This window comes from Phocoena sinus, chromosome 2, assembly GCF_008692025.1.
Source record: "Phocoena sinus isolate mPhoSin1 chromosome 2, mPhoSin1.pri, whole genome shotgun sequence".
NCBI classification, from domain to species: domain Eukaryota; kingdom Metazoa; phylum Chordata; class Mammalia; order Artiodactyla; family Phocoenidae; genus Phocoena; species Phocoena sinus.
The window spans coordinates 16617073-16642168 of NC_045764.1; the positions used below are offsets into that span (position 1 = coordinate 16617073).

At 41.2% G+C, this 25096-nt stretch overlaps 1 protein-coding gene across 25 annotated transcripts in view; it reads right to left on the reverse strand.

Moving 5' to 3' along the window:
- The window catches only part of ITGB1 (integrin subunit beta 1), an 81509-nt gene that overhangs the window by 38027 nt on the left and 18386 nt on the right, over nucleotides 1–25096 (reverse strand). For 4 of the 25 annotated variants that reach the window (XM_032622475.1, XM_032622473.1, XM_032622470.1 and 1 more), the window contains exon 1: nucleotides 5150–5376. The exons of 5 other annotated variants lie outside the window; for them this stretch is intronic. The gene's annotated coding sequence lies outside the window, so the exon portion shown is untranslated. Of the gene's footprint in view, nucleotides 1–1464; nucleotides 1793–5149; nucleotides 5721–5815; nucleotides 6093–25096 lie in introns of those variants that run through there. 16 more of the 25 variants (XM_032622478.1, XM_032622471.1, XM_032622448.1 and 13 more) reach the window with 12 other exon arrangements.

Consider the following 25096-nt stretch of genomic DNA (forward strand, 5'->3'; position numbering starts at 1 on the left):
GAAACTACATTCCCTACAACAAAATATTAATTTTTCTTCTACCTTTCTGAAATTTCTCTTAATCTCTTTACCAACCACCATAAGCGAATTAACTACTCCTTTTTTTGTCCCAAAAGATATTCTTGATAGTGTCTAGCGCAGTAAATGACAAACCTTCAGTGATGCTCAATAACACAGTGTTGTTTTAATTCAAATTTCTATTATAACTGATTGTAATCAATGTCTGTGAACCACACTGGACTAGAGCTGGAGGGCAAGAATCCAGGCCTTCATTTTACACAGCCTTCATTTTATTTATATATATTTATACTACAAATGCATATATACTTATATATGTATGATTATATATCAAAGTAGTCAAGCAATATTTATTTGCTAAATTAGACTGTACTCTCCCTTCTAACTATACTGTCCTTTGACCATGTCACATCTGTCACCCGTCTCTTTGGTCATACCATTCCAAGCTCCTCTACACAGCCTTCCAAAACCACTTAAGCCAATGCTGATCTTTTCCTCAAAATCTATTAGAGAATATTACCTGGTACAGTACCTTGTGTAAAACATTCTGTGGTATTTGCTATGTTTCCCTAGATTGAACACAACTTGTCCCAACTAGATAGTATCCTCAACAGCAAGGTGCAGGTCAACTCCTTGATCTACACCCACTCAGCACTGCACTGCTCAGGGAAGTGGCACTCAGTACACTGATGGATTAAAATGTCATGGATGGGACTTCCCTGATGGCACAGTGGTTAAGAATTCATCTGCCAATGCAGAGAACACGGGTTCGAGCCCTGGTCCGGGAAGATCCCACATGCCGCGGAGCAACTAAGCCCATGAGCCACAACTACTGAGCCTGCACTCTAGAGCCCGCGAGCCACAACTACTGAGCCCGCATGCCACAACTACTGAGCCTGCATGCCTAGAGCCCGTGCTCCGCAACAAGAGAAGCCACCACAGTGAGAAGCCCGCACACTGCAACGAAGAGTAGCCCCCACTCACTGCAACTAGAGAAAGCCCGCGCGCAGCAACAAAGACCCAACGCAGCCAAAAATAAATAAATAAATTTTTTTTTTTTTTTTTTTTTTTTTTAAAGGCATGGACAACAGAGCTCCACCCAGACAGAGAGCTAACAGTAACCCACTTGGCTAGCCAGCACTGGCAGCCTTCTCAAAGCCACGACTTGGCACAGCACCTATCCTCTGGGGTGAAGGGCAGGAGAGGATGGCTGCTCACAGGAGAGGGAAGACCTGCACTCTGCAGGGCCAAGTCATGCAACAGCTGGCCTTCAGCTCTTCGGTGACACAGAGAGAGAAACCAAGAGACCACTTTATGGTGCAGATGCAGAAACCAAAGCCCTTTCAGGTGAGCTGTTCCAACAATCGTCCCAGAGAAGTTCAGGCCCAGCTTGCCCAAAACCCAAGTTCCCCAATCAAGAAGCCTTTGCTGCATCCAACCGCTTACCTAATGATGCTTCTCTCTTCACCTCAAACATGCCCATCACAGGAAATCCCTGAAAATACCCAGGTCACTCACTTAGCTGTCATAGGAAGGAATCAGAAATTCAAACAAATTGGGGAAGGAAAATGCTTTTCTAGATTCCTTTTCCTTCACCCGGCCCTTGACTGTGAAAGTGTTCCCCGGGCCTCTCTGCGGCCCCTTTTCACTCTACACGCTCTCCAGTATTTTCATGTGCAGCCTAGAGCGTCAACCAGTACTGACAGACGAGGAATTCCCCAATCTCAGTCTCCCAGCCCGACTGCTGGTTTTGAGCTCGCAATGGGCATATTCCACTACACCCCAGCTGTCTCAGCAGGATGAGTTCAGCACTCCCCTCCCTCCAGGCGACCAGCACCACCCCCTTGTGGTCGCGCTGCCTGCCTTGGCCAAGCGCACCTCTTAAGCAGAGACCCGGGCCACTTCAGTTCCTTTCTCCTCTCTTACCTCGGACACCAGGTCTGACCCGTCCTCCCTCCGAAATAAGTAGTCCTCGCAGCCCCACCCAAGGCATCCCCACACCAAGATCTCCAAAGCTTTTTAATACTCACCTTTATTATTAAAAAAAAAAAAACTTGAGCATACATGTACTCCAAAATATGTATTTACTTACCAATTAAAATACATGTACTTCTACAGCAATACAGTAAGATATTATAAACCATAATAAAAGTTTAAACTTTAAAATACGAGATTAAAAAATATATATAAAATTAAGTCTAATATTTTCTTCCTACACTCCAGTGAGTTATTTTATACATCCCTGGGGTCCAGGAAGCTGTACTTTGGAGACTGTTTACTGAAATCAGTCCTATAATTGTGTGTTTATACATGTATGTACTATGTATATTTGAAGCAGTTTTTCACTCACATACACACATTTCACGATGAGATGATATACACACACTTTAGCATACTGCTAAATACAGCTAACCTTAACCTTATCTTCCAAAGCCACAAACCCAAAATAAAGCTTAGAGGCTTTTTTTAAATTATTTTATAAATAAAACTTAACTCTGTAAAAGTCTCATAATTAGCCATCTTTAAAAAGATGTGAAATTTACAAAGTACAGTTTAGCTCCTTTTGCATACAGCTCCTGAACAAGAGATACCACATTTTTTTCACCCATCTACTGACATATTCGAAGGCTGCTAATGTTCTGGGGGTTTCACGGACTGCATCTCCTGTAACCTAGATACACACAATTTTTTCAGTTTTCTACAGCTATAGATACTGCTATCATTTCAGGGTTCTGAAGACTAATGTACTCTTCCCTACTCATACGCCTATAAGCCCACCCTCCGGACCCCGACTCCCACCTCTGCAATAGCAATATAAAAGGACAAAAATCCCACAACATATAACCAGTCAGAATAGACCTGCTAACACAACAAAAGATATTTACATGTTTGCACAATATGATCTTCTAGAATTCTACTGACAACCTGACAGCTCCTAACTCTCCATGCAGAGTGGGGAAGTCAGTCCACATGAATCCTCTCAGATACTAATTCAGCTTGATACACGTTCAGAAATGACAATTCTCAGAACTTCAAAGTTCAGAAGCTTTTACCAGTTAGATGTTTCATCTCATCACTCCAGCAGAGTACTTAAGAACAAACCAGTGCACTTACAAAATGATTTTTAAAATATATATTTTCTTCAGATACAATATTATATTACCCCCAACGCTGTAAGCCACAATTTGGCAAGAAGCCAAGCAATGAAGCTATTAAGCAGCAAGCATTCCATGAAAACTAGCACCATCTGAAACTGTTAATTTTCACTATTTTTTTTAAAGTGACCAGATGTCCCCAGAGTTTCTCCAGGAGTTAGGAATTTATCGACCCCAATATAGAACTACATGGTCATTCAGTGATGCTAATTTGGGGCAGCTTTTAATTATACTGACCAGAAAGTTGAGGAGAAAGCCACCTAAATCCAGTGATTTTCAATACTGCTGATTCTATTCTATTCTGTGCACACACAGAATATTGGGAAAATAATCTTAATACAGAACTTAACATTCTTTTAAAAAGAATCGACATTATAAAAACTTAACGTTTTAGGCCTGTGAAGTCGACATACATGACTTAATTTGGAGTTTGTTTGCTTTCTATTCACAGGAGTAAAGTATTAACCACATCCCCTTGTCTTCTTAACTAGGGAATGAATTTTAGGGTGAGTAAAATGGCTTTCTCCTCAAACACCTGTAACCAAAATATTGATTTGTTTCATGTGTTTTCTATTTATCAGTTAATCATATTCAGTCCCTCATTTATTATCAACCAATGAACTAAAATTATTTTCAAATAGAACATTTTAGTGGGACTCTTAAGTAAGCCCTGACCCCGTGGGCCTAGATGTCCACAAATCTAGAAGAGGTAACTTGCAACTAAAATCCCTTAGTCATTTCTAAAGTGGTCTATTACATAATCTATTGTAAACGCTGGATGTAGTTTAAGAAAGATGCCTAATCAAAATTCAATTAGCATTTGTTATTTTTGTACAATCAAAAAAATAACCCAGTAATTCTACCCACCTATTTCTGTGGAACGCAGATCCAAAGAAACCTTACTAATAACATTACCAATCACATGCTGAGACTTTTTAAAAAATCTTTTTAATATACCAAGAAGGAAAGAAAAGTAGTCAATATTTATTGAGCATCTACTCTAGGTGTCTTCCATTTTACATTTGCTTTTCACTACACTGCACTTTTGCAAAGTTACTTGTGGTTCAAACATGGGTTGCTAGACCCCACGGGTTGTCTTCATACAGCTGGATGACCACTTACGCTCCCTGTGCCTCAGTTTCTTCATTTGTAAAACAGGGATAAAAACGGCACCTACCTCGTCGGACCGGTTCCGGGATTAAATGCGTAGTAAAGTGCGTAGAGCTAAGCTTGGCCCTTACTGTCGTTATTATAACAGTTACTAGTTTTATTATTAGTGTAGGTATTGTTCCCATTTTACAGATGGGGAATTGGAACCTTAAAGAGCGTAATTTACTAGCGCTACGTTTTGACTCAAAAGCACAAATCTGATGAAACAAAAATTGCTCAGGCATTAAATACTAGCATTCTTAAAACTTCAACTTGTTCTGAAACATAAGGAACGGCACGAATCAGGCACAGTTCGGGCATTAGCCCTGGACACCGCCGCGGCGTCTACACCCAGCATTAGGGGAAAGGGCCCACAGGACGCGCCGACCCCGCGTCCCGTTTCCCGACGGCTCAGCGACGCCCCAGGCGCAGAACTGGAGCCGGGGGTGAGTGGTCCCCGCGTGGAGGCCCGGCAGCCGGCTTCTCGGGGCAGCCGGCGTCTCGGGGCAGCCGGGGTCAAGGCCGCTCCCCGGACGCCGGCCCGCGGAGGCCCGTCCGCGCCTAGCCCGCGGGGTAAGTGCCCACGGCCAGCGTCCGAGCGGAGAGTCCCGGTCCCGGGCCTCCGCGACCGCGGTTCGGGAGGGGGGGCAGAGCCCGGGCAGGCCAGCGCCCTCCGACGTCCCCCGGCCGGGAAGGTCCGGGAGCGGGCGCGGCCCGACTTCCTCCCCCGCCCAACGACTGGAATCCGCCCCGAGGCCGCGGCCCCCACGCCTGCCCCGCTGCCCTGGCCCGGCCGCGCACCGAACACGCCGCCCGCCCGGGCCCACCTTCTCCCGCGGCGTCCAGCCCGCGCGGTCGGCTCGGCCTGTGCTCCGCGGCTCCCGCTCGGCCTGTCCCCAGGGCTGACTTGGCCTCCCGGGCTCGGGCTCGGGCTCGGGCGCGGCGGCAGCGGCTCCGCCTCCTCCTCTCGGGCGGGAGGAGGAGACTCAGCGGCGTGGGGCCGCCTCCCGGCAGGAAACGACCCCCGCGGCACCGCCTCCCAGGCGCGGCGATCCCGCTCCTCAGGCCGCCGCCGCCGCCGCCCTCTCCCTCCGGAAGCGCATTCCTCTCGGGCCGCGTCAGCCGCGCCTGCTGGGGGAGGGGGAGGAATCGGGCAGGGGCGGTGCGGGACCGGGGGAGAGAAGGGGGCCCCCGGGACAAAGGAGCGGCAGGGTCGGGCGACAGACTCCGCCGCGGCCTTCGCGGTGCCTCAGTTTCCTTTGCTGACGGGAGAGGGAGGGTTTGCGCGGCCCTGCGCACCGTAATATCCTCCCGTGAGGGAATTCCGGAGCCTCCTTCTCGGCCTGTCTTAGGCGCTGCTTCCTCAAAGCCCCACGTCTGTCCGGCCCGCGGTCCGTCCGGCTGGCCCAGGACTGCCCGGTTTTGAACCCTGGAAGCCCTGCCTCCCGGGAGCCGCCTCAGTGCCCGACAAATCGAGACACTTAGTCACTCACCTTGCAAGGCTTCGTGGGACCAAAAACGTTTCCCTTTTGGAAGGGAAGTGGCTAAAGCCGGTATTTTTCTGGCGTGAGGATTTGCTTGACTTATGTCTTTGAGAAAGGGGAAGACTCAGGGAGGAAATGGGTGCCAGGAAAGATGGAGATGAGGAAAGTTTTAGAGAAAAACTGGTGAGTTGGGGAGCAGCTTTTGTTAGGCTAATCTGGGGCACAGGGATGAGAAGGAAAAGTTTCATCCTTGATACAGTTTCTGTTCATCCTCACTTTTTTGAGTAGGTGGACAGGGGGCTGGAGAAGGGACATTTAAGAGAAGTGAAACATTTCATTATGAGCATGGCTGGGCGCATTTTGATAAAGAGGATTGAAACTTGTGCCAACCGGCATCATACTGAAACCCGGTAACTCAGAATATGCTGCTGGCAGGCTGCCATTCTGTTAGCAGAAAATGTGTGTTGCCACGTGGTGAGCTGTAGCACCCTGTTGGGCACAGAACTCGAATTATTTGATTTGTGAAACTGGTGTTTCATTTGGGGGAGATTAGAAGCCGCGATGCCCATTTGGCTGCCAATCTTAAATAAGAGAAAACAAAACAATCCCATCTATGGAAATTTTGCCCGTTGCTCGCCAGCAAAATCGAATCTGTTTGTTAGATAACCTCTGGAAACCTCTAAAGAAATGAGAATGATTTTTCCCACTTAATGGATGACCAAACCTAAGAGACTAAATGATGTTTCCTTATTTGTGGAATCTAAAAAAGGATACAGATGAACTTACTTACAAAGCAGAAACAGACTCACAGACATAGAAAACAATCCCATGGTTACCAAAGGGGAAGGGGGGGGTAGGATAAATTAGGAGTTTGGGATGAACATATACACACTACTATATATAAAACAGATAAACAACAAGGACCTACTGTATACAGCACAGGGAACTATATTCCATAACTTATAAGAACGTATAATGGAAAATCTGAAAATATGTATATAATACATATCATAAATATTATATATATAACCGAATCACTTTTCTGGACACCTGAAACTAACACAACATTGTAAATCAACTGTACTTTAAAAAAATTTAAAAATAATGTTTCTATATTAATAATCCAGTGGACCTCAACATCCTTGAATTTAAAGATACTGGTTATACCACTCCAAAATTGATCAGAACTGGCCTGGTCTCAGCATAGATTACAGTTCCAAAGGTAAAGCGTAATTTATCCATGCTTGATTTGCACTACATTTCCCAGAACTTTCATCCTTATGTGATTTGCCACAAGAATATTGAGAGGTTCACATTTGCACAACACTAAATTATTTCAAAGGCAGTGTAGTCATCTTTTTAATCCCCGTGTCAAACACTGTTCCAGGTCACACAATAGGGGCTCAGCTAATAGTTGACAAATGAATAAATGGGTCCTTTTGCTCCCCTGGGACCACATCAGAACATTTGGCTAAACTAAAGTGTGAGAAGCAATTTATGTACAGAAGTCATGAGCTTTGAGGAAACAAGAAATTAAAGAAACATGTCATGAATATGACTCCACTTGTTTTTAATCACATGATTATGGAATACAGAATTGGGAGTGGGAGTGAGTCAATGTCGACTCAGGAGTGGAATGCTGTCTTTCTCTTGCAGTTTGAACACTTTTGGGACTCAGCCTGTCAAATATTATCCTTTCCAGTAAGCCACAAATCATCCCGTGATAACTTGAAGCCTTTTCAATCTTTTGAAAGTGGAAAAGCCTCTAAACTATAACATTTTACAGGCAAATATTTTAGTACACATTCATTTATAAATGATTTTCCAATTGCAATAATCATATCACTTGGGCAAGACTCCACGGGGTTAGAGCAAAGGGTGAATACCTGCATTGTGAGAATAGGAGTATACCCAAGACAAAAATGTTTTGGTCTTGACCATTGGCTGGCACATTATGGCTCAACCGATATCAGATCAGTTTTAAATAAACAGTGTGGGGACTTCCCTGGTGGTGCAGTGGTTAAGAATCCACCTGCCAATGCAGGGGACACGGGTTCCAGCCCTGGTCCAGGAAGATCCCACACGCCACGGAGCAACTAAGCCCATGTGCCACAACTACTGAGCCCCCATGCTGCAACTACTGAAGCCTGCATGCCTAGAACCTGTGCTCTGCAACAAGAGAAGCCACCACAATGAGAAGCCTGCACACCGCAATGAAGAGTAGCCCCTGCTCGCCACAACTAGAGAAAGCCCTTGTGCTGCAACGAAGACCCAATGCAGCCAAAAATAATAAATTAATAAATAAATAAATTTATTTTAGAAAAAAATAAGTATGACTTTGTGTCCCAGTATGTCCAGATAACCCCAGTTTGTGTGTTGTCCAAGCATAATTATTAATAGCACCCCTTTTCATTCTCAAAAGTACATCCTGATACAGATGATAGATTGTATCATCACCCTATAAATAAGTGTCCAGACAACGAGGGAAAAAAAAAGTAATTTTAACAATTCAAAGGGGATGCATAGGGACACCATGCAAATCAGATCCCAGATTTACAGGTGAAGACCAATTCCAACACTGATCATCAGGAAAAAAATTGTGTGGGGATAGGTGAAATGAATTAGGCAGCTCCTATGTGATATAGATGCCCTACCAGAAATTTTAATGAAAGAAAACCCTAGAAAGTAGCTTGGCTGATCAACAGACTTGGGTTTTAAATACCATTGTAAAAGTGTGCGATGGCTTCCGGAGCAGATTGATTGCCAGTGGCTAGGTAAGCCTTCAGCTGCTTTTCTAAGAAATGTTTCTACAGAGTGATCTGGATATATTTTTCTCATCTGCCACCTTCTTTAAACATAAAAAAAGAAAAAGATGAGCGGATGATGTTAGAAGGAATAGAAGTCTCCGATAATTCCCTATAATACGTACGTGGATGTGCTTCTGAATCATAAATAACTTCATTCCTTTACCTAAGACACTAAACTCTCTCTATTACAGTGTGAATCTCTGTGCCCTGGCTTAAAAAAAAAATAGCCCTGGGAATTATTAACATTTTGAAAACCAAGGAATGTTGAGACGGTCCTCTGGTTCCTCCTTTTTCTGTCTCCAAATATACAAATAACATACAAATAATCAAATATTGCAAAGAAACTGGAAGTTCATTTATTTTGCAACTTCTTATTTTTGTCCTTGGAGCTTGACTGAGTGAACACTGCTCAATACCCTGTTATAACTGCCAGAGGAACCATGGGTTTGCCACAAGGTCATCAGCAACTGTGTATGTACGGTATGTGGCAGTGTACTGGACTAGCCCATCCTGAGGCTTTAGTTAGTGCTTTATTCCTTTGCTTATTTAAAAGTAAGCTGGAAAAGTGTCAGAACAGTCTGCCTTCTAGCTTAGGGCTAGCCACTGAGTCTTTTCCTTTTCTAGGCAGTTCACGGTTGCTGGGTATGGATCTGAACATGGGCCACGTATGAGTAAGGCTGCCTCAACTGTTCAGCTTCCTGTTTTCCATATATAGTGTGCTCATTTTTTTCTCGCTCAGTCCATGGAGTATTGCCTCCGCTGGGTGTGAGCACTCCCTGCCAGCTTTCAGAGGCTGAACATTTTTAAGAGCCCGGAGGGAACAGTGTTTTTAGGCAGCTCTTTTCAGACACTGAGTTTCTTCAGCTGGAGAAGGGAATGTGCCTTCCCAAATAAGAATGAAGACTATGCCAAATGTAAGCAGTTGAATAGTGCTGGAGGTATTTTTAGGAACTGGGGTCACTCAGTACAGGAAATGATGGTGCTACCAGCAACTTATGGCTAGAGACTCTAAAACAACATTATTTCTCTCCTCATGTAAATACTTTTGAGTATCTTGAGAAAATTTGGCAATTTGAATTAGGAGCAGCTGGATTTGGGGCCAGATTCATCAGGGAGTGGGACAAGTAGGTTAGCTGAAAGGTGTGTTTGTTTGGTAAGTGATACAGCCCTCCTCCCCCAAATTAATCCCCATAACATTTTAGAGAGAGTTCTTGCCGTGTGCCTGGGTATGGGAAACAATGAATCCATGGCCCCCCAAAACTATAGACACAATTTCACTTAAACATATAGATCTGCATTTTTGCGGATAATTCTGGTTTTCATGGGATCTTAATCCCAAAACATTAAAAAATCACTATTTTAAACAAAGTCCCTTTTATAGACCAGGAGCCTAAACACATTTCTTTGTTGTTGTGGGCTTGGAATCTTGACTTGTGTACTAATTAATTTTATCTAAAGCAATTTTTTTAAACATCAGATACACCTCCAAATATTTTGCAATAATAAGATTTTCCCTGCAGTGTTATTTAACCTGTAGGAGGTAGAACAGAGAAAGTACAATCTTCTGTGATCAAACCACATGACTAAAGAGTGTGCTGTTTGTGTTTACTTTTCAATGTAAAATAAATTTCAAAGGAAAACCAGAACATTTTATTTCAAATTTCCAACTTTACATACTAGGACTTAAATGCCTTCAAATTATATCTAAAAATCACCCTGATTGAAAACTGTTGTAAATTTTTAATTAGATTGAGAACAATTCTAAATTAATTTTAATTATACTTCCCAAGAATATTTTCCATTTAGTATTAAGAATAACAAGCCCTGTGGCTCTTCTCTTTTAGGATTTCTGCATTGTTGTTGGCTGATGTCATAGGCTTTTCAGTCTATGATCACAAGAATTCCCTATTTATAACTGCTTATGGCTGCCACATGCCTAAAATGTCAGCTAGACTGTTTTTCTCTTACAGTCAGAACATTGGCTGTAGAAATGAAACTCATCAATTAAAATTTCACCAGTAGGGAGAAAATATTTGTAAAAGACATAGCTGATAAAGGACTGTTATCCAAAATATACAGAGAACTCTTAAAACTTAATAATCAGAAAACAAATAACCTGATTAAAAAATGGGCCAAAGACCTTAACAGACACTTCACCAGAGAAGATACACAGAAGACAAGTAAGCACAGGAGGAGATGCTCAACATCATATGTCATTAGGGAATTTCAAACTAAAACAACAGTGAAATACCACTACACACATACTAGAATGGCCAAAATCTGGAACACTGATACTACAAATGTTGGTGAGGATGTGGAGCAACAGGAACTCTCATTCATTGCTGGTGGGAACGCAGAATGGTGCAGCCACTCTGGAAGGCAGTTTGGCAGCTTCTTACAAAATTAAACATACTCCTACCATATGATCTAGCAATCACCCTCCTTGGTATCTACCCAAAGGAGCTGAAAAACTGTCCACACAAAAACCTGCACACGAATGTTTATACTGACTTATTCATAACTGCCAAAACCTGGAAGCAACCAAGATGACCTTCAGTAAGTGAATGGGTAAATAAACCACGGTACCTCCAGACAATGGGACATTATTCAGTGCTAAAAAGAAACGAGCTGTCAAGCCATGAAAAGACAGGGAGGAAACGTAAATGTATGTTACTAAGTGAAAGAAGCCAGTTTTTGAAAAGCCTGCATCCTGTACAATTCCAACTGTGTGACATTCAGGAAATGGCAAAATTGATTAAATAAATTCTAATACGTCCACGGAATGAAATAATCAACAGCTTTAAAAAAGAATGAGTTAGAAGTGAATGCATTGATTATGGAAAGATATTTAATAAGTATTATGTGTGCATAATGAACAAGATGAAGAACACATTGTGCGTAATTCTTTATATGAAGTGGTGTTAGTATTTTTTTTTTTTTTTGCGGTACGCGGGCCTCTCACTGTTGTGGCCTCTCCCGTGGCGGAGCACAGGCTCCGGACGCGCAGGCTCAGCGGCCATGGCTCACGGGCCTAGCTGCTCCACGGCATGTGGGATCTTCCCGGACCGGGGCACGAACCCGTGTCCCCTGCATCGGCAGGTGGACTCTCAACCACTGCACCACCTGGGAAGCCCGAAGTGGCGTTAGTATTATCCACATCTATGGGCAAGGGAACTGAGACGAGAGGTTACTTTGAAAAACGAATAAGTAACAGAACAAAGATTGGTACGCAGGCAGTCTGGTTCTAGGGTCCAGACGTTTATTCACTGCACTTTACCGTCTCTGATCTCTTTTGTGATTTTACACAAGAGATATTGTCTGCCCTGTTCCACCTCCACTGCGACTAGTCAGGTAAGTCTGTAATTCTGAAGGTCAGGAATAAAACGTCAATCTCTTTGCACATATAACCCATGTTCTCCAATACCAGCATTTCCAATAATAATAAGGGGACATTTTCATCTCCATCTATGTTACTCTTTGTCTACCTCTTAATTGAAATATATAATACATACACATATATGGGTATTATATTTTTTTCTCAAGAAGGAAAGGATGACACAAGATTATCATTGTTATATATCATGCGAACAAGCATACAGGCATAGCTGAGATCGTTGAATCAAATTATTCCAATGTTGATCAGGTACGTAGTTTTCATTAGACGTCTTATAAGATTCTATCTTTCTTAAGGGCAGTGACTGTATCTGATGTGTTTATATGTCTAACGTAGTGCTTTACATATACGATTATATTGCTTCTCTTTCATTGAAAATAATATCACCACCTGTCTTCTTTGACCTCATCTTAAACCATCTCCCCTTTGCCCACTACACTTTAGCCATATTTCCATGACTTCACCAAGCATGTTCCTATCTTGGAGTTTTTGTGCTTGTCATTCCCTCTACCTGAAATGCTCTTCACATGTCTACTTCCTTCTTGTCAATAAGATTTCAGCTTAACTATCACATCTTTAGAAGGTCTTTCTAACCCCCAACCTAAAGTAGCCTCCCAGGCCCTCTCCATCACATTGCCATAGTTTAAATCTCTGCATGGCACCGGTCACTAGCTGATATTTTTCTACTTATTTTTTCTTTGGTAATTTTCTATCTTCTTCCACTAAAGTGCAAACTCCAGAAGAGCAGCTAATTTGTCTGCCTATCCCAGCTCCCAGAAGTGCCTGGAACAAGTAGAGAGCAAAGAAATAGTCATTGAATGAATAAGTACTTGCTCATTTTTTTTTTGGCCATGCCGCATAGCATGTGGGATCACAGTTCCCAAACCAGGGATCAAACCCACGCCCCCTGCAGTGGAAGCAGGGAGTCTTAACCACTGGGCCACCAGGGAAGTCCCAGTATCATTCGTTATTTATTTAGCAACTAGTATGATGATTATTTCAATACCATGGAATATTACCAAGTAACATTAAAATAACATTTTTGAAAGCAACTGCTTACTGCAGCTTTCATTCTAAATCTTGCTATTAAAAATATTCCATTTAATTCATGGTAAAAACACTCAACAAACTAGGGATAGAAGGAAACTACCTCGAGATAATAGAGACCATATGTGAAAATCCCACAGCTAACATCATTCTCAATTGTGAAAGGCTGAGAGTTTTTCCTCTAAGATCACAAGATATCACAAGATATGGGTGCTCATTTTCACCACTTCTATTCAACACAGTACTGGAAATCCTAGACAGCAATTAAGCAAGAAAAAGAAACAAAAGGCATCCAAATTGGAAAGGAAAACTAAAATTATGTCTGTTTTTAGAGGACACAATCTAATTTGTATACAACCCTAAAGATTATACACACACACACACACACACACACACACTCACAACTGTTAGTTCTTTTCAGCAAAGTTGTAGGATATAAAATCAATACACAAAAATTTGTTGTGCTTGTATAATGAACAATTCAAAAAGGAAATTAAGAAATCAATTCAATTTACAATAGCATCAAAAAGAATAAAATACTTAGGAGTAACCTTAACCACAAAGGTACACTGAAAACTGTAAAACGTTGCTGAAAGAAATTAAGAAGAAACAAATAAATGGAGAAACATCTCATGTTCATGGATTGTAAGACTTAATATCGTTAACATATCAGTATTACCCAAAGTGATCTGTAGATTCAGTGCAACCCCTATCAAAATCCCAATGACTTTTTTTTTGTAGAAATAATTATCCTAAATTCATATTGAAACTCAAAGGACCCTGAATAGCCAAAATAGTCTTGAAAAAGAAGAATTTGGAGGTCTCATAACTTCCTGATTTTAAAACTTATCAGAAAACTGCAGTCATCAAAGCAGTGTGGTACTGGCATAAAGATGGATATACAGACAAATGGAAAAGAATAGAGAGCCCATAAATCTTCACATATATGCTCAAATGATTTTCAACAAGGGTGCCAAGACTATTCAATGGGGAAAGAACAATTTCTCCAACAAATAGTATTGGGAAAACTGGATAGCCACATGCAAAAGTTGGATCCTTACATTTTACCATATAAAAAATTAACTCACAGGGCTTCCTTGGTGCCCCAGTGGTTAAGAATCTCCCTGCCAATGCAGAGGACATGGGTTTGAGCCCCTGGTCCGGGAGGATCCCACGTGCCACGGAGCAACTAAGCCCATGCGCCACAACTGCTGAGCCTGCGCTCTAGAGCCTGTGAGCCGCGGCTGCTGAAGCCTGCGTGCCTAGAGCCCATACTCCACAACAAGAGAAGCCACCGCAATGAGAAGCCCACGCACTGCAACGAAGAGTAGCCCCCGCTCTCCGCAACTAGAGAAAGGCCACGCAGAGCAACAAAGACCCAATGTAGCCAAAAATAAATAAATAAAATAAATTTTTAAAAAATTAACTCACTACCGTATGCTAACACATATATATGGAATTTAAGAAAAAAAAATGTCATGAAGAACCTAGGGGTAAGACAGGAATAAAGACGCAGACCTACTGGAGAACGGACTTGAGGATATGGGGAGGGGGAAGGGTGAGCTTTGACAGGGCGAGAGAGAGTCATGGACATATACACACTAACAAACGTAGTAAGGTAGATAGCTAGTGGGAAGCAGCCGCATGGCACAGGGATATTAGCTCAGTGCTTTGTGACAGCCTGGAGGGGTGGGATAGGGAGAGTGGGAGGGAGGGAGACGCAAGAGGGAAGACATATGGGAACATATGTATATGTATAACTGATTCACTTTGTTATAAAGCAGAAACTAACACACCACTGCAAAGCAATTATACCCCAATAAAGATGTTAAAAAAAAAAATTAACTCACAATATATCAAAGACTGAAACATAAGACCCAAAACTATAAAATTCTTAGAAGAAAACATAGGAGAAAAGATTCATGACATTGGATTTGGCAACAACTTTTCAGATGTGACAACAAAAACACAGGCAACAAAAGTAAAAATAGACAAATAGGACTACATCAATATTAAAAGCTTCTGTGTATCAAAGGATACAATGGACAGAATGTAAAGGCAACCTATGGGATGGGAGAAAATATTTGCAAATCATATATGTGATAAGGGGGTAATATCCAGCATATATAAAGAACTTCAACTCAACAACAAAAAAACAATGCAATAAAAAATGGGCAAAGGACTTGAACAGACATTTCTCCAGAGAAGATGTACAAATGGCCAATAAGCATATGATACTCAACATTACTAATCATTAGGGAATTGCAAATCAAAACGACGATGAGATACCACTTTAAACCCATTAGAATGGCTACTATAGAAAAAAGTAATACAAAGTACAGGCTGAGGATGTGGAGAAACTGGAAGCTTTGTGACTACTGACAGGGATGTAAAATGGTGCAGCTGCTGTGGAAAAATTATGGTGGTTTTTTTAAAACAATGAAAATAGAATTACCACAGGATCCAGCAATTACTTCTGGGTACATAGCTATGAGAATTGAAAGCGAGGTCACCAGAAGATATTTGTACATCCATGTTCACAGCAGCATTATTCACAATAGTCAAATGGTGGAAGCAATCCAAATGTCTATCCATGGATGAACAGATAAACAAAACACAGTACATACATACAATGAGATGATTCAGTCTTTAAAAGGAAGAGAATTCTGACACATGGTACAACATGGATGAGCCTGAGGACATCAAGCTAAGTGAAATAAGGTAGTCAAAAAAGACAAATATTGTATGATTCCACTTATATGAGGTACTTAGAATAGTCAAATTCATAGAGACAGAAAGTGAAGATGTGGTTGCTAGGGATTAGGGGTTGGGAGAATGGAGAGTTGTCAACAGCAACAAATGGGTGTAGAGTTTCAGTTTCGCAAGACGAAGAGTATTCTGGAGATTGTTGTACAACAATGTGAATGTACTTAATACTACTGAACTATACTCTTGAAAATAGTGAAGATGGTAAATTTTATGTTTTGTGTTTCACACAATTTTGAAAAATGCATATTTCCTAGTTCACACACTGAAAAGACTTAGAAACAAATGGTAGCCTAGAAGCAATGATCACCCTTAGTGTCAAAAGTGTGGTCTACTGGAAATTCCCCACCTGTTAGGTGCTTGGAAAATGATTGATTCCAAACTTGAAACAGGAAATGTACAAGATGGATTGAGACTCTGTGAGTGTGTGTGTGTGTGTGTGTGTGTGTGTACATGTGTGCCTGAAACCGAGGAAACTATCAGGATTAACTGGATCATATCAAAGGACATAGGAACCAGAGATGGGTTGAAAAGAGATGCGACATTTTGAGCACTGAAGAGAAAAAATGGCTGCAATTGACTTAAACACATTGAATATATAAAAATTCATGAGTTCATTATTGTTTTTCATTTATTTTGTAACTGAAAGTTTGTACCTCTTAATCTCTCTCCCCTACGTCTCTCCTTCCCCCACTCCCCTCCCCCCGCAACCACTTGTTTGTTCTCTGTATCTATGACTCCATTTTTGTTTTGCTATGTTTGTTCCTTTGTTTTGTTTTGTGTAGATTCCACATATAAATGAAATCATACAGTATTTGTCTTTCTCTGTCTGACTTATTTCACTTAGCATAATACCCTCCAGGTCCATCCGTGTTGTCAAAAATGGCAAGATTTCATTCTTTTATGTGATTGAATAGTATTCAATTGCATATATACACCACATCTTCTTTATCTATTCATCTGTTGGTGGTCACTTAAGTTGCTTCCATATCTTGGATATTGTAAATAATGCTGCAATGAACATAGGGGTGCATATATCTTAATGTTTTCATTTCCTTTGAATAAATACCCAGGAGTGGAATTGTTGGATCATATGGTAGTTCTAGTTTTAATTTTTTGAAGAATCACCATACTGTTTTCCACAGTGGCTGCATCTATTTACATTCCCACCAACAGTGTGTGACGGTTCCCTTTTCTCTGCATCCTCCCCAACACTTGTTATTTGTTGTCTTTTTGATAACACCCATTCTGATGGTGTGAGGTGATATCTCATTGTGGTTTTGATTTGCATTTCCCTTATATTAGTGATGTCGAGCATCTTTTCATGTGTCTGTTCCCATCTGTTTATCTTCTTTGGAAAAATGTCTATTCAGGTCCTCTACCCATTTTTAAATCAGGTTCTTTGGTTTTCTGATGTTGAGTTGTATCAGTTCTTAATATATTTTGGATATTAACCGTTATCAGGTATATCACTTGCAAATATCTTCTCCCATTCAGTAGACCGCCTTTTCATTTTGTTGATAATTTCCTTCACTGTGCAAAAGTTTTTTTAGTTTAATGTAGTCTCATTTCTTTTTTTTTTTTTGCTTTTGTTTCCCTTGCTTGAAGAGACATATCCAAAAAATTAGTGCTAAGACATGTCAAAGAGCATACTGCCTGTATTTTCCTCTAAAAGTTTTATGGTTTCAGATCTTACATTTAAGTCTTTAATCTATCTTGAATTTATTTTTGTGCATGGTGTGAGAAAGTAGTCCAGTTTGATACTTCTGCATGTAGGTGTCCAGTTTTCCCAACACCATTTATTGAAGAGGCTATATTTCCCCCATTGTATATTCTTGCCTCATTTGTCATAGACTGATTACCCATATAAGTGTGGGTTAATTTCTGGGCTCACTATTCTGTTCCATTGATCTATGTGTCTGTTTCTGTGCCCATATCATACTGTTTTGATTACTGTAGCCCTGTAATATACTTTGAAATCAGGGAGCATGATACCTCCAGTTTTGTTCTTCTTTCTTAATATTGTTTTGGCTATTCAGAGTCTTTTGTGTTTCCGTACAAATTTCTTCTTATCCTATGAAAAATGGCATTGGTATTTTCATAGGGATTGCATTGAATCTGTTTGGGTAGTATAGTCATGTTAACAATATTAATTATTTCAATCCATGAGCATGGTATATCTTTTCATCTGTTTGTATTGTCTTCAATTTCTTTAATCAGTGTTTTATAGTTTTCTGAGTACAGGTCTTTTACCACCTTAGTTAGATTTATTACTAGGTATTTAATTCTTTTTTTGTTGCATTTGTAATGAGTTCATTTTTAAGAAAGAAGAAACAGAAATGGTTAAAAAGTGAACAGACAAAAATTTAAAAACAACAACAAAAGAAAACCCTCTTTGGTCACCATTGGAGGTGGCCAGAGTACTAATTTTTTACTCTGGAAACTGGTAACTAGAACAAAAGAATTAAGCATTTATCCTGCCTTTCTTGTTTGAATTGATTTGCAAAGTATCTATATTAGTGTATTTGATTAAGCAAAGCTCTTCTTTACAGAAGAACGGCAGCCATCAATAACAACTATAGAAGTAATGATAAAAGTGAAAAAAATACTATTTGGCAATCTCTGTTGCAATAACTGATTCTTCTAAAAGCTATTAGGTAAAGTTTGGCAGAGGGCTGCACAAGAGAAGGATTGGACTTCTCCCACCTGAACTCAGGTCATCTTAGCATTACTAAAAGTCTGTCAACCAGACAGGTGCTTCTTAACGTGATACATTATGTAGTACAAAGCACCACCTGTGGAATAGTTGTGCAGAAAAAAAGCAGAATCTAATCAGGTATTTAGATCTTACTGTACATTGGTAGGAAATACAGGGGATAAGAGGAACAATTTAAATGACACCACAAGAAAACATCAAAAAACTCCAGAATATGGGATACTCTACAGGACTACTGACCTGGTTTTTACAAGTAAAAAATCTTGAAAAGAAAACTTGAAGAGAAGAAAGATGTATCATGGTTCATAATATTAGTCTCTGCTTTTGTGTGTTTTCATAAATTTTTATGTTATAGGGTTAAAATTATTATGTATTACAAATGCTGCATTTTGGGCTTCCCTGGTGGCGCAGTGGTTGAGAGTCCGCCTGCCGATGCAGGGGACACGGGTTCGTGCCCCAGTCTGGGAGGATCCCACATGCCGCGAAGCGGCTGGGCCCGTGAGCCATGGCCGCTGAGCCTGTGCGTCTGGAGCCTGTGTTCTGCAACAGGAGAGGCCACAACAGTGAGAGGCCCGCGTACCGCAAAAATAATAATAATAAACAAATGCTGCATTTTAAACTATAAAGAAATTAAAACATACTCTACAATTTCAACATTTCAACAAATAAAATTCCCTCCCTATTTCTGGATTTCCTTCTCAACTTACTCTAACCTTGTGTCTTATATAGATTTGTCCACTGCACTTAATCTTTTCTATTGGTTTTCCTCAAATTGATGGAAACAAGAAAGAGTTTTAATTTTAATTTAATCAGGCTTCCCTGGTGGCTCACTGGTTAAGAAACCACCTGCCAATGCAGGGGACACGGGTTCAAGCCCTGGTCCACGAAGATCCCACATGCCGCAGAGCAACTAAGCCCGTGCGCCACAGCTACTGAGCCTGCGCCCTAGAGCCCAAGCTCCGCAACAAGAGAAGCCACCACAGTGAGAAGCCCACGCACCACAACGAAGAGTAGCCCCTGCTTGAAGCAGTTAGAGAAAGCCGGAGCACAGCAACAAAGACCCAACGCAGCCAAAAATAAGTAAATAAATAAATATAATTTAATCATAATCAGAGTAAATAAAAATAAGGAAGGCAATTTTCATACTTTAAACTTGTTAAAATTACACATTTATAAAAATATAAATAGATCTCTTCATGTTCTTTTTTCCCCCAAAACATAAACCTTTAAAAACCGTAAAAAATTGGAAGCTATTTTGAAAGTAAGCACCTACTTCAAAATAAATCCCACTTTTCAGGAGAATAATCTCTGTTGATTCTAGGAAAAGACTTATTCTTCCAAATACCTTGGCTTTTAGAATGAAGCAAATCTAGTACAGCACCAATTGTACCCTTATGGACATTAAACAATATTTGGTGATTATAATTACACCCTTTTTTTAAAAAAAGAGAAGATACTGTGTGGTATATAGATGATGAGGTATGTTCACAACTTACTCCATAATTGTCTTCTAAAATGTTGAATTTCCTTCTTTAAGGAGCGATTCTGAGTCAGTCAGAGATACATAGTCAGTCCTAGGCAGTACAGAGACTCATTTATTGGTACTCTGTGTGGATTGCTGACATTGTGGAAAACAGAATTAGTATCGAAAGCAGATTGGTGTATTGGAAAGTGAGTCAGGGAAAAAAAAATAATGAAAACCCCAGAAAGAATAAATGACAACATTAACATAAGGTAATTTACATAAACTCAAGATGGAAACCATTTATCTACAGATTTGACAGATGGGTGAACAGCGACAGTGTAGAGCCCCTGACAAATGTCAGTCTGAAAATGGCATGCCTGCAGACTCCACTCGTATAGAAATTGCAGCCAAAGCATCCTATACGAATCAAGAAGATTCCTAGCATAGACAAGTTATCATTACTTTCAATCCAGTCTCTTAGAAATCCCATTCATGCATCTCAAAATCTATTTTCAACAATAATCCTACATCTTTGATACCATATCAATGTTTTTTCTGCCTCTCATTATATTTCCACCTCCCTCTCCCGCCCTCCCAAGCAGTATTCAGCTGGGGAAGGAGAGGGAAAATAGAAGCTGCTGGTTTCTGCAAAGTTATGGGGATGAATATGCCATTTTGAGAATCTGAGGGCCCAGAAGCACTCTGGTGGGCTGTTTGTGAGGCAGAAAAGTCTTTCCTTGCGTACTGCATTTTGCAAAACAGCATGATTTAGTACAAAAGCTTGCACTCTGATGTCAGGCAGACCTGGAATCTCATTCTGATTTTTAATACTTCCTCCCTGAGCTTAGCTTTTTCACCTGTTAAAAGGAGATGTAATGATCTTCTTCTTATGGTTCTTATGGACAACGAAGGAGACGACACAATACATATAATGTAAAAGTTAAATGAAATACTACCTGTAATGAAAATAGTAGTGCTGGTACCTATTTGAACTCCCTTCCTTTAAGACATCTTAGAAGATCACACTTGTGAGCACCTTGGTTCCAGCCTCACCAGCCTGGCTGGGTGGGGTAAACTACCCAGGGGCATTGCTCTGTACCCTCAACACTCAAGAGCTCCCATTGTCTCTGGCATGTAATTTCCTTAAGGGGCTGATTAGATCCTTCCAAGAATGCTGTGTAAAGCACTGATTGCCTCAGAGCAATCGGAAAAGTTCAGAGAGGAGCCACAAGGAAGATTAAAGGACAGAAGGCTAAAACACTAAGGGAAAAAACCAGAGCAAGTAGGATTCTTAAACCAGAGCAAGTAGGACTCCTGTACCAGGAAAAGTAAAGGCTGGTTACTACTAATAGCATTCCAGTGCCACCACGCCATTCAGTAAAGTAGAGCCACTCAACGTTGTTCTCCGTGGCACTCTGAAAAATGTTAACTCTGCCCTGGTGCACCTGGGGACCCACACCCTACTGACAAAAATGGGTGTGGGAGGGGCAGGGCTTAAAGAGATTAGACTTGAATATAACCAAGAAGCAAAAAAATACGAGAGAGGAGAGAAAAAGAGGAGAAGACAGTATAGCTGGTCAGATGTAGTCTCTGCGGCTCAGAGCCGGCCTAAGCCAGGAGGGGAATCTGGTCCCAGAGTTATGAGCAGTGACTGGTTGGTGTTAGCACTGTAGCATTTACAGTGCTCCCTAGTTGCAGCAACTAGAGTAGAAACTAGAGTCACTGGCACCTTTGTTGAGGTGTGATTAGGATTCCTGCAGGCGGGCGTTCAGGAAGCAGCCACAGCTCACCACAGCCTGGAAGTTCTCTCTTTATCACTGAAAAGAGTAATTTGAATAAAAGGGAAAAAAAATCTTATATTTGGGTGAAAAAAAAATCTCCCATCTCTAGGGAGGAAAAGAAGTCAACTTTTGGTGGCTGTGAGGATGAAGAGGTCTCAAAAGCGATAGCTCTGAGACAGAAAATGGAAGCCTGCACTAAATTAAATATCTGAATGTACAAGTGGGGTGGAGTGTGAGGCATGATGGGAGACAGCTCCGTGTGGAAGCAGTAAAAGTGAGCCCTCGCATCAGGGTGAAACGCTCAAGTGAGAGACAAAGCTCAGGGACGACTGAAGGGCTGGGGATTTCGTGTATCTATGCACAGAAAACACCTCACACTTGATAACCACGAGGTGCTTCAGCCCTGCTGGCATATCCAGACCATCTCAGACAACACACCCCGTGAAACCCAAGTCCGCTGCAGTCCCAGCCAGGGGGAGGTCCAGCTCTCCTGCTTCTCAGCGGAGAAATGCAATGTACTCAGCCCTTGGGTTCTGGTTAAATAAGACAAAGAACTGTTGAGTAGGAATTAGTCATTGTATAATCATCTCCAGATATCTTTACAAGCAGGCTATATTTTTATTTGCCACTAAATAGTTTAGGTCATTCAGACTGGAAGCCTGAGGAACATGCTATGTGATTTCTCATCCCTCCCTAGACTTGTAGATTTTCAGAGCTATGGGTGCTCTTCCCCTTGGGCTATTAAAGAGAAAAATTGGGGCTAGCACTAGGCTGACAAAGAAGAAAGCAGATTTTTTTCAGATGTTACAAGAGATACTTAATGACATTATTCTCATCAAAGATTACACTTACTCGAGGCCACAGCTTTTACAGCAGGATGACTAATCCGAGAGAGCCTGCGATGTAAATTAGAGCTGCCATCTCAAGCATGTTAAAATGCTTGCAGCTGGTCAATCAGGATGTTATGCAAAAATGGATGGGAAGGAAAACAGCTTTTGTTACTATTCCATTTTGATTAGATTTTGATGTTGCCAGTGTTGGGTTGGATACCTGTACTTATATTTTGAAATTTTGAACTTCCCGTAACTCAATGAAAATAAATTCCCTTTCCTCTTTTTTTCCTGTAATCTTAATGTCATTTGTAAAATAAGACAATATTACCTCTAGCTACAAGTATTGACAGATTTGCAGTTTGCTTTTGAGCTTGCGACACTGCCAGTGTAGAATTTAAAAAAATTTTTTACTCTAAATTTCATCACAAAATCTTTTACTGTGAGTAGTGTTTTCTTAGTAAATGTTGATATAACATTTCAAACTTTTTCAACTGATTAGTCCACAGCAATTCTAGTTATTTATAAAATTATTAAAAATCTTTTATGGATCTTATTGTAGGTTCCCTTGGAAAGTGCAATCTTCAGTATTATTCTAGTTTTCTTCTCCTTAGAGGACTTCTGATAATGTTTTCTTTCACAGAAATATGTACTGATAGCTCTTCTCTTTCCCAGTTTATGAAACTTGAAAGTCAAATATAAGGGGCAGAGAAACTGTCCTAAAAGTGAGGCTGGAGAGAGGGGCAAAAGAGTACGTGAGCCATCCCAGAGAGAGGAAATGAAAGAGACAGGCAAAACCGAAGGCAGAAGAGACACACAGGATGGCTCAAAGTGAAACAGCTAGAAGGTTAAAGGTGCTTTCTCTACGTGGCGTGAAAGGACCAAGGAAGGAGCAGTGAGCTTGATTTTTTTTTTTTTTTTTGCGGTACGCGGGCCTTTCACTGTTGCGGCTTCTCCTGTTGCGGAGCACAGGCTCCGGACGCGCAGGCTCAGCGGCCATGGCTCACGAGCCCAGCCGCTCCACGGCATGTGGGATCTTCCCAGACGGCGGCACGAACCCGTGTCCCCTGCATCGGCAGGCGGACCCTCAACCACTGCGCCACCAGGGAAGCCCAGTGAGCTTTCAAAGAGCTGCTCAGACTTGAGGTCTGTGGTTCTGACTTTGGAACTACCCTAAGGCCTCATCATTACCCAGGGGCTCAAAGAGAGGTCTGGGCTAGAGTCATCAAACAAATCTTAGAGATGTTTGTCATCTTCCTATTTATGGTTTTTGGTGCTTTGATTGCAACTTGTGCCAGGTTCAATTAAATATCATGACCAAGGAGATGTCATCCTGTCTCTTGTCTACATCATGATTTAATCACTTAGACACTCACCAAGCCTTCAAATGTTGCCTGGAGATTGCTGATGTGACTCAGCTACACTTCTTCGTTGTCCCATCACTGTATAGTATAGGAATTGTCCTGGTGAGTAGCATTCCAGGGCCACTCCAGCACCTCTCTCAGCTCCACTGGGAACTCTGTTCATCCCACTTCTAAAGCCAAATGGATGATACTATCAACGGAGTGATTACACAGTTATTAAATATGTAATTTAACCGTGTTGTCTCAGGTTAATTTAACTAGGCATTACAGGCAGAGCTATTTCACTTCTGAGCCACAACTGAAATCCTGACCATAACGCACTCACTTTTAGACAGGCATGGTGATGTCCATACTGCTTCTCTTTAGTAACGTTCTAGGGTTATCCTTATACTGAGCAAAATGGAACCACAGGCTGGGTTCAGAGTGCACAGACCTTTGGCGTGACTCAGGGATTAGCCCAATCTGGTCACGTACCCCTTTTAAAACATCACTGAAAAAACTGGAGTTGTAGAATATATTTCCCAAGGAGCAACTCAGCTGCCCAGAGAGATAGGGAGAAAATGGACTCATATGGGATTCAGCTGTGAATACTTGAGATCCCTACTTTTTACAGCTCTTGCTTATGTCTCTCTAGTTTCTGGCACAGGCCAGGAATAGGCACTCCTAAGGGGCTCCCAATTCTTCAGTGCTCATGACACACTAGACAAGAATTTTATCCACATTATTTCACTTGATTTTTCGTAAGAATCACGTGAAAAAAAGTAGTAGGGTCCCAATTTTATAGATTATGAAATAAAAGCTAAGAGAAGTATGTATCTGAGGTCCACAAACTGCTAATGTCCTCAGTGAGATTAGAACACAAATTGAAATCATTTAGGTGTGTTTGTAGCAATCTGACATTGCTAAAATATTTCTACTGTATTTTGCAACAGTATCAGTCCATGATAGTTTTGAAATAACCGGAGAGAAAGGAAGAAGGAAAGAAGGAAGGAAGGAAGGGGACTTAGAAAGAGGGACGGAAGAAAGGAAGGACGGATGAAAGAAAGAAAGACACTGATTCTTCCTTTAAACAGCTTGAGAAATATGGGCTTAGACATTTAATGATTAGTCCAAAGTTGCA